Here is a 6,914-nt window from a genome sequence, read left to right on the forward strand (position 1 = left end):
CCCTTGACATTTACCTTGTAATAGCACCTGAAATATCACTTTCTAAATTTATCAATAACCACTAAATCGAATTCATACTGTCAAAAATGATAGAATAAATATTATGTTTAACACAAAAATTGTAGAATACAGATATGGTAAATTATTTAAAAATACTAATAACATATAATAAATAATAGAATACTTTGGCTACTTTAAATTCTACATGCTAAAGAAATTTGATACAAGTTTACAAAATGTAGTTTGATAGAAGTTTCGAAAATGAAGTGAACTTTAGAAAATCATACCATACTACCGACAGATCAGCATGTTTAATATTTTTTTGTAGAATCAATTTACAGATATTAAAATTCTTAGGACGCTATTTTTCATTTGGTCTATATGTGCGCCAACCTGGATTATCAACTCTTTTTGCGAGGTTTCTTTGGCTATATTTTCCAAGAATGATGGTTCTACAAAGAAATAAAAAATCTAAATGTATAATATTGAAGGTTCAAAATATTCTAAATAGGAATATTTAGTTATTATAAAAATTCATACTTTGATTTATAATTCTATCATTTGAATTGAAAGAGTTAAAAAAAATGTGATTTTATGTTACCTCGCCAGTATGATTCACAAAATCAATTGTTGAATAACTCAGTGCTTCTTCTACAATTCCATCAAATATCACTACAACTAGTTGTCCTGTACCATCATTGACTTCAACTTATGCTCAACAACTATTAGCAACAAAAATCTAGTTATTTGTTAGGATGCATAGAAAGGATATGTTAAATGTTTTAAGTGAGTGATGTAAACTCAAGATTTAGAAAGAAAGTACATACCGTGGTAGTGCAATGCTTGTGTGCTTACAATGGTAATACATAAAAGTTTCATTGTATTTATAGCCTGTTCATTTATTACATCCAATGCAATAGATATAAAAGAAGATTTGCTGGAGGTTGAGTACATTTATCCTCCCTTTTACCCAAAATTTTGGTTTCTACATGATATGTATATCTACGTGAGGTTTGTCTATTTTTTCATGTATGCTTATGGTTCTAGGAAGATTTGCATGATAAATTATGCAAAAGAGCCTAGGTAATATGTGTTTCAATTGATCTAGCATGTCATTCTAAGGTTTGATGTGTTATTTCTATTAGTTTTATACTCTTATAGTGCTGATCATTTTAGTGTACTTTATTTATTGCATCATATGTAAATTTTATTCTTAAACCTCCAATATGTTGGTTGATAGAGTAAAATGGCCTTATGTAGTTGCTAGATTGGTCATTTGTTTCCTTATTTTGTGCTTTATACATATGGATCGCCATAATGAGTATGTGAAAGTTGTCTACCATGGATTCAAGGAGTTGTCAAAGGAAGAAAAAGTGGGGACTGATGGAAACACATTGTACAGGACCGGAAGGACCTCGATGATGGAGAGCATTTGCTCCAAGAATTCGTCGTGGGAAATATGGACTTGGTGGTGAATCTTATAGCTTTGGATCAGTGACTATTGTTGTTGGTCATGATTGAATAGATATATTTGAAATTATGAGTATAAAATTAGTTGACGAGGTACTGTGTTGTTGGATCATAATCAAAGTACATAAATTTTTATTGAAATTAAAGTGTTGGTTGGCCTCACGTATCGGTAATTCTTTTTTTTATGTGTTAGTTTATTTGCAATGGTGCCCTAAAAAAAACAGTAAGATGGATGCAAACTGGTAATTCTGGTCCAACTAAGAGCTTATATTACAATAATGTGGAAACTGCTTTTGTTAACAGAAAATTGCAACTTAAAAGACAATAATAAAATTCTTACAACAAAGAGGAGGTAAATTTCAACAATGAAAGGGAAAATCATATAAAGACATCAATGAAGCTTACACCAGGCAACATAAGAGAATCAACAATTAGCAATCTAGCTCAAAAATGTTTGGCAAGTACCTTTACCAAAGTATCTTGGTATATCAAAGAACCAATAAAATTGCTTTGGAAATATCTCATAGCACTGTTCAATCGGGCCAGGTAATTCAGAACCCGGGAAACCAGATTCTAGTTCTGGTTCTGGCCACGGATCAAACCCAGGCCAAATTCCAGATTACAAAACCACACAAAACTCAGACCTACTTGTTCCGGGTCTGGGTTTAAAACTCAAGTGCCGATTTTAAAACCCAGTACTTGGTTTCCATTTTTAAAAATAAGTTGCAACTTAGTAAACTCACACACACTCTCTCTCTCAACTTCTTCACGGTAAACGCAAACATATGACGAATAACCTAAATCTACTTCTAAACCTAGCAAACAAAGCAAACTCAGAAGTTAGATCCTATTACCCCATCATTCTAATAGACAAACCAAAACAAGTTTTGTAATTAAGACACATTCCGCCATATAAGTTTATAACATAACTAAAGCGAACCTCATATTTAGAGGAGGAATTTATTGAACAAACTCACCGGTCAAAACTTCAAGATTATGGAGCTTTTGAAATATAGAACTTAAAAAAAAAAAAACAAAAAAACAAAAATTATGGCATCTTAAGATTGAAAAGAAAATTCAATCAGTGCATGCCCATGGCTCTTTGAATGGAAACCCAGAAAATTATAGCTCCATTTATGTCCCAGAAACCCTAAAAAATGGTTAACACAAAAATGTTTCATTATATTCATAGCATGTTCCTTTATTACATCCACAAGACATATAAAAGAACATTTGCTGGAGGTTGAGCACATTTATCTTCCCTTTCATGTTTTTGCATGATATTTATAACAAGTATTAAAATTATTGTTTCATAATATTTGATAATTAGCAAAGTATTGTTAAGAATATAATTTTACTACCATTGGTTGTTGTAACACCCCACCTAAAATGCTCCTAAGGCATTGACTTTAGTAGCCTTAATCCTAGTTAATTAGGAGTTGGGCTATTGGGAATAAGAACATTTTTAGATTTTTTAGTTGGTAAGATGACCATATACACTGGGTTTAGTTAGAATTATTAAGGTTCTAGTGCAATATTGATTTTCAGGAAAATGCAATTTTTGGATGTTGATTGGTTTAATAGTATTATTTCGAAGAACTTTTAGTGCTTAATTAATTTTGAGAAAATGTGTCAAGAGGTCAATGTTAGAATGACAAGTGGCATATTGGACATTTTGCCACCTTATTGGGCTAAGTAATTTGGGTTAAACCTTTTATGTATTTAGGAAGAACCAAGAGATTGGTTTATTAAGGGCCCAAGCTTTTTGGACATAACATCATTGGGCCTAACTTAGTAAGAGTGAAGGCCTTAGGCCCAACTAGGAAGACATGAGATTTTAGGCCTCACTTATTGGATACAATACCATTGGCCTAACTTATTAGGCACGTGCTATTAGGCTCAACCTAGTAAATATAAGGCCATTGCGCCTAACTTAGTAAGACTCAAGACTTTGGCCCAATTGAGAAAAGACCCAAATTTTAGGACCCAACCTAGTAGGTCTTTCAGGCAATAGATAGGCCCCACAAATCTGGACATACGGTTCATATAATAGTCCACTCCAAAGCCCACATCAAGGTTTGCACTTTCGGCCCAACCAAAGCCCAACCTTTGGAGCCCAATGCCTTGTCTTTTATATCATACCTCCAATCAGAGCTCACATACACCATTCCATTGGTTTTTCTCAAGTCCAATATGTGCCACACACCCTTAGGGTTTCCACTTGACCATGGTTAAGCTTCTAACTTTAGTTAAAAAGCATTAATCATCTCACACTTGACTAGTAACCTCTAAACCATGTTTCTAACTTAATTTTTCTTTAATTTATTTTTTCACTTTTATAATCTGTAATTTTGGTTTTTATTATTGATTTGCAATATTTTTAGAATAATTTAGAAGTTTAACATTGACCCAATACATGTCAATAAAAGCAAAGCCATGTCAATGCCCCAAGTCACCACCAATCAGCACCTAGGTGCACCTTCATGTGCATTGCAACAAATCACTCCCTAGTGCACACCTTTTACACCATTTTGTCAAAAAAAATTTCATCATTTACACATCACCTTAACCCTCCTAGTTCAGTTCTAGCATTTGGTGAAGAACCTCCAAGAAACCAAACCAAAATCCAACCATTTCCAACCAAGTGCCCTTTACTTCTTCAAGGATTTTTCTGCACCAAAACCAGCCACTCCCACATGCCACCACCCTTGTATTTTCTTCTCTTGGAAGTGCTTCAAATCACTCAAGTGCTTGCTTGGCCAATTTCCTCCCCAACGCAGCCCAACCAATTGACACAAAGAGAGGCACACTTGAAAAACCATCACCCCTTTTGCCCCTTTCATTTTATGCTTAAGCATGAACGCTTGGAAGCTACTCATGCCTCTAATCCTCACCTGAAAAAGCCTTCAAATGATGGTCATAAAGCCTCCAAATCAGACCAAAAGAGGATAAAAAATCTGGACAGCTTTGAAGGAAACCCAAAACCGTTGGCTGACTTGCTTGTCTTGCAGATTTTTGTTTCAAAAATCAGAATAAAGCAACCCCTACACCCATGGACGTCTTATAGCCCTATTAAATGATTAATTATGACACTTTAGACCACTATTGAACTGAACCAAGTGATATCACCCTTGACATTTTGCACTCAAGCACTCCACCTCCCACCTCCACCACTCACATTCACTTCTTTGTAGCCATAACCAATGTCCTCATCCCCTCTTGAAGCCTATAAGTACCTCCCTCACTTCCTCATTTCTCCACACCTCTCCTCCAAGACTTCCCTTGAGTCTTCAAGGCATTTTTCTCCCTTAGTGAGCAATAGAGTGAAACCAAGTGAAGCTCGAGTGTTTTTGAGTGAAGTTATTTTGGGTGCTTTAAGGGCCACGAAAATTGTAAGTTTTCTTGCTTTAGATCTTAGTTTTCTTGTCAAGTCTTGATTTCATGTGTTGAAGTGAAATGTGGTTTAGTTTAGAAAAAGGTTACCATGCTTAATTCAAAACTGGGTTCATTAATGATGGATTAAGTGTTTAAGTTATTTTAAGTGAAAATTTTAGCTATGGCATGTCTTAGCATATTTTGATATGATTTTTTAATGTCCTAGAATGATAATTGAAGGTTTGATTTTGAGAATAGACGCATGCCATGATAGGTTTTAATTCTATCTTGTGTTGATCATCAAAGCATGCACGGTTTTGATAAATCATGCTTATTTTATAAAGTTTTGATTTATTTCACCTAGAATTCATCAATGAGCATTTAGAAGATCTTGCGATTGGGATAAGAATGAAAATACATGTTTTTGGTGAATTTTGAGACTATGCTTTTGTGATTTAGGCTTAGAAGCATCTTACTTGATTAATGGACGATTAATGAAGATTAAGGTTTTTAGCCATAATTAAGTGTTGGGATGAACTTGCTCATCCAAGAATTTGATCTTATCATATCATTAAGGACTATAGTGATAATTTGTGGTTAATGAAAATTGTATAAGCATGCATTCATAGGGATCAATAGTTGAAAACACACTTAGGCATCAACTAGAGTGCATGCCCAAGGTCAGGTATGTTGGAGCTAGTTCCACTTTGAATTTTACAATTATAAGAGTACAGATGATTTCAGAATATGAAAAATATAAGATCCATGAAGTTTGGTTAAATTTGAGATTTGTTTGCAAATAGTGAAAAATTAAGGCCTTAGTGGAAATTTTTGTAGTTTAGAGGTATTTTTGTAAATACCCATTTTTTACACCTTTTGATTATGAACATCTTCTGTAGTAGTAAAAATCTTAACTTTATACGAATTTTATTTTGGTTGCTACAATATTTCAAAACTTGAGAAGTTTGTAAGTTGGCCACTAACTTACACATTGATGAGTTATTTGTGATTTATTGATAAATGCCACATTCATGTTATAATTGTCATTTTGTGCATAAAATTTCATATTATATGATACATTGACTGCATACTTACATGACATGTAATATTTTCACCATTTTTAGCCTATTGCATATAAATGTGATTTTCACACAAAAGTTTGCTACACACACATATCATGAACTACATTATTTCAACTTAGTTTGAAAAAGAATTTTTCTCATGACCCCGAAGGCTAGGATGGGGAATTATCCTAGTGGAAATCCTTTGTTCACTCTGGAGCATTTAAGAATGAAGTGCTAACCCCAAGGTTGACGAAGAACAGTCTACGGGCTTCGAATGAGTTCTTTTCAAAGAATGGTAGAGTGAAATCAAATGTTATGACACCTAAGATTGGTGAGTGTACATGTTGTAATATTATGATGTTATGTTATGTTGCCAATGCATTGAGAACGAGTCCATAGGCAACATGAGTTGTATTACGGTCATCAGCAAGTACTCATAGTGCATATGAAACTATGACGATACCATACATTATGATATTACGATTAAGTATGAATTGCTAATAATGATGAAACGTTACGATATTTTTGTCAATTAAAGTGAAAAATGTTCTCCAAAAGAAAATCTGCATTAAAGTTTTTTTTTTTTTTTTGTTGAAAAATGTTAAGGAGCTTGGATGGGAGACAAATACTGATTTTTTTTTTTTTTTCATATCATTGCATGCATCTCATTTTTATCATTAATCATGCATATCTAATATCTGTGCAAGTTGGTTCTTTAACTTACTGAGATTTCAAGGAATCTCATGTAGTCCCACTAGCATTCCCCTGGTGATGACTTGCAAAATTTCGTATTGCAGATTTACAAGATCGCTCGAGAAGAGGCTTTTGGCCGCTCGAGCAAATTCAGGCAGATTCAAACGCTCGACCGCTCGAGCAAATTCAGGCAGATTCAAAAGCTCGACTGCCGTTCGATAGTGAGCTCGAACGGGTTGCAGGAAAACAAACATCGCTCGAGCGGAGGCTTTTGGCCGCTCGAGCAAAGTCAGCAGAGTTGAACGCTCGATG

The sequence above is a fragment of the Carya illinoinensis genome, chromosome 11, assembly GCF_018687715.1.
Source record: "Carya illinoinensis cultivar Pawnee chromosome 11, C.illinoinensisPawnee_v1, whole genome shotgun sequence".
Lineage (NCBI taxonomy): Eukaryota > Viridiplantae > Streptophyta > Magnoliopsida > Fagales > Juglandaceae > Carya > Carya illinoinensis.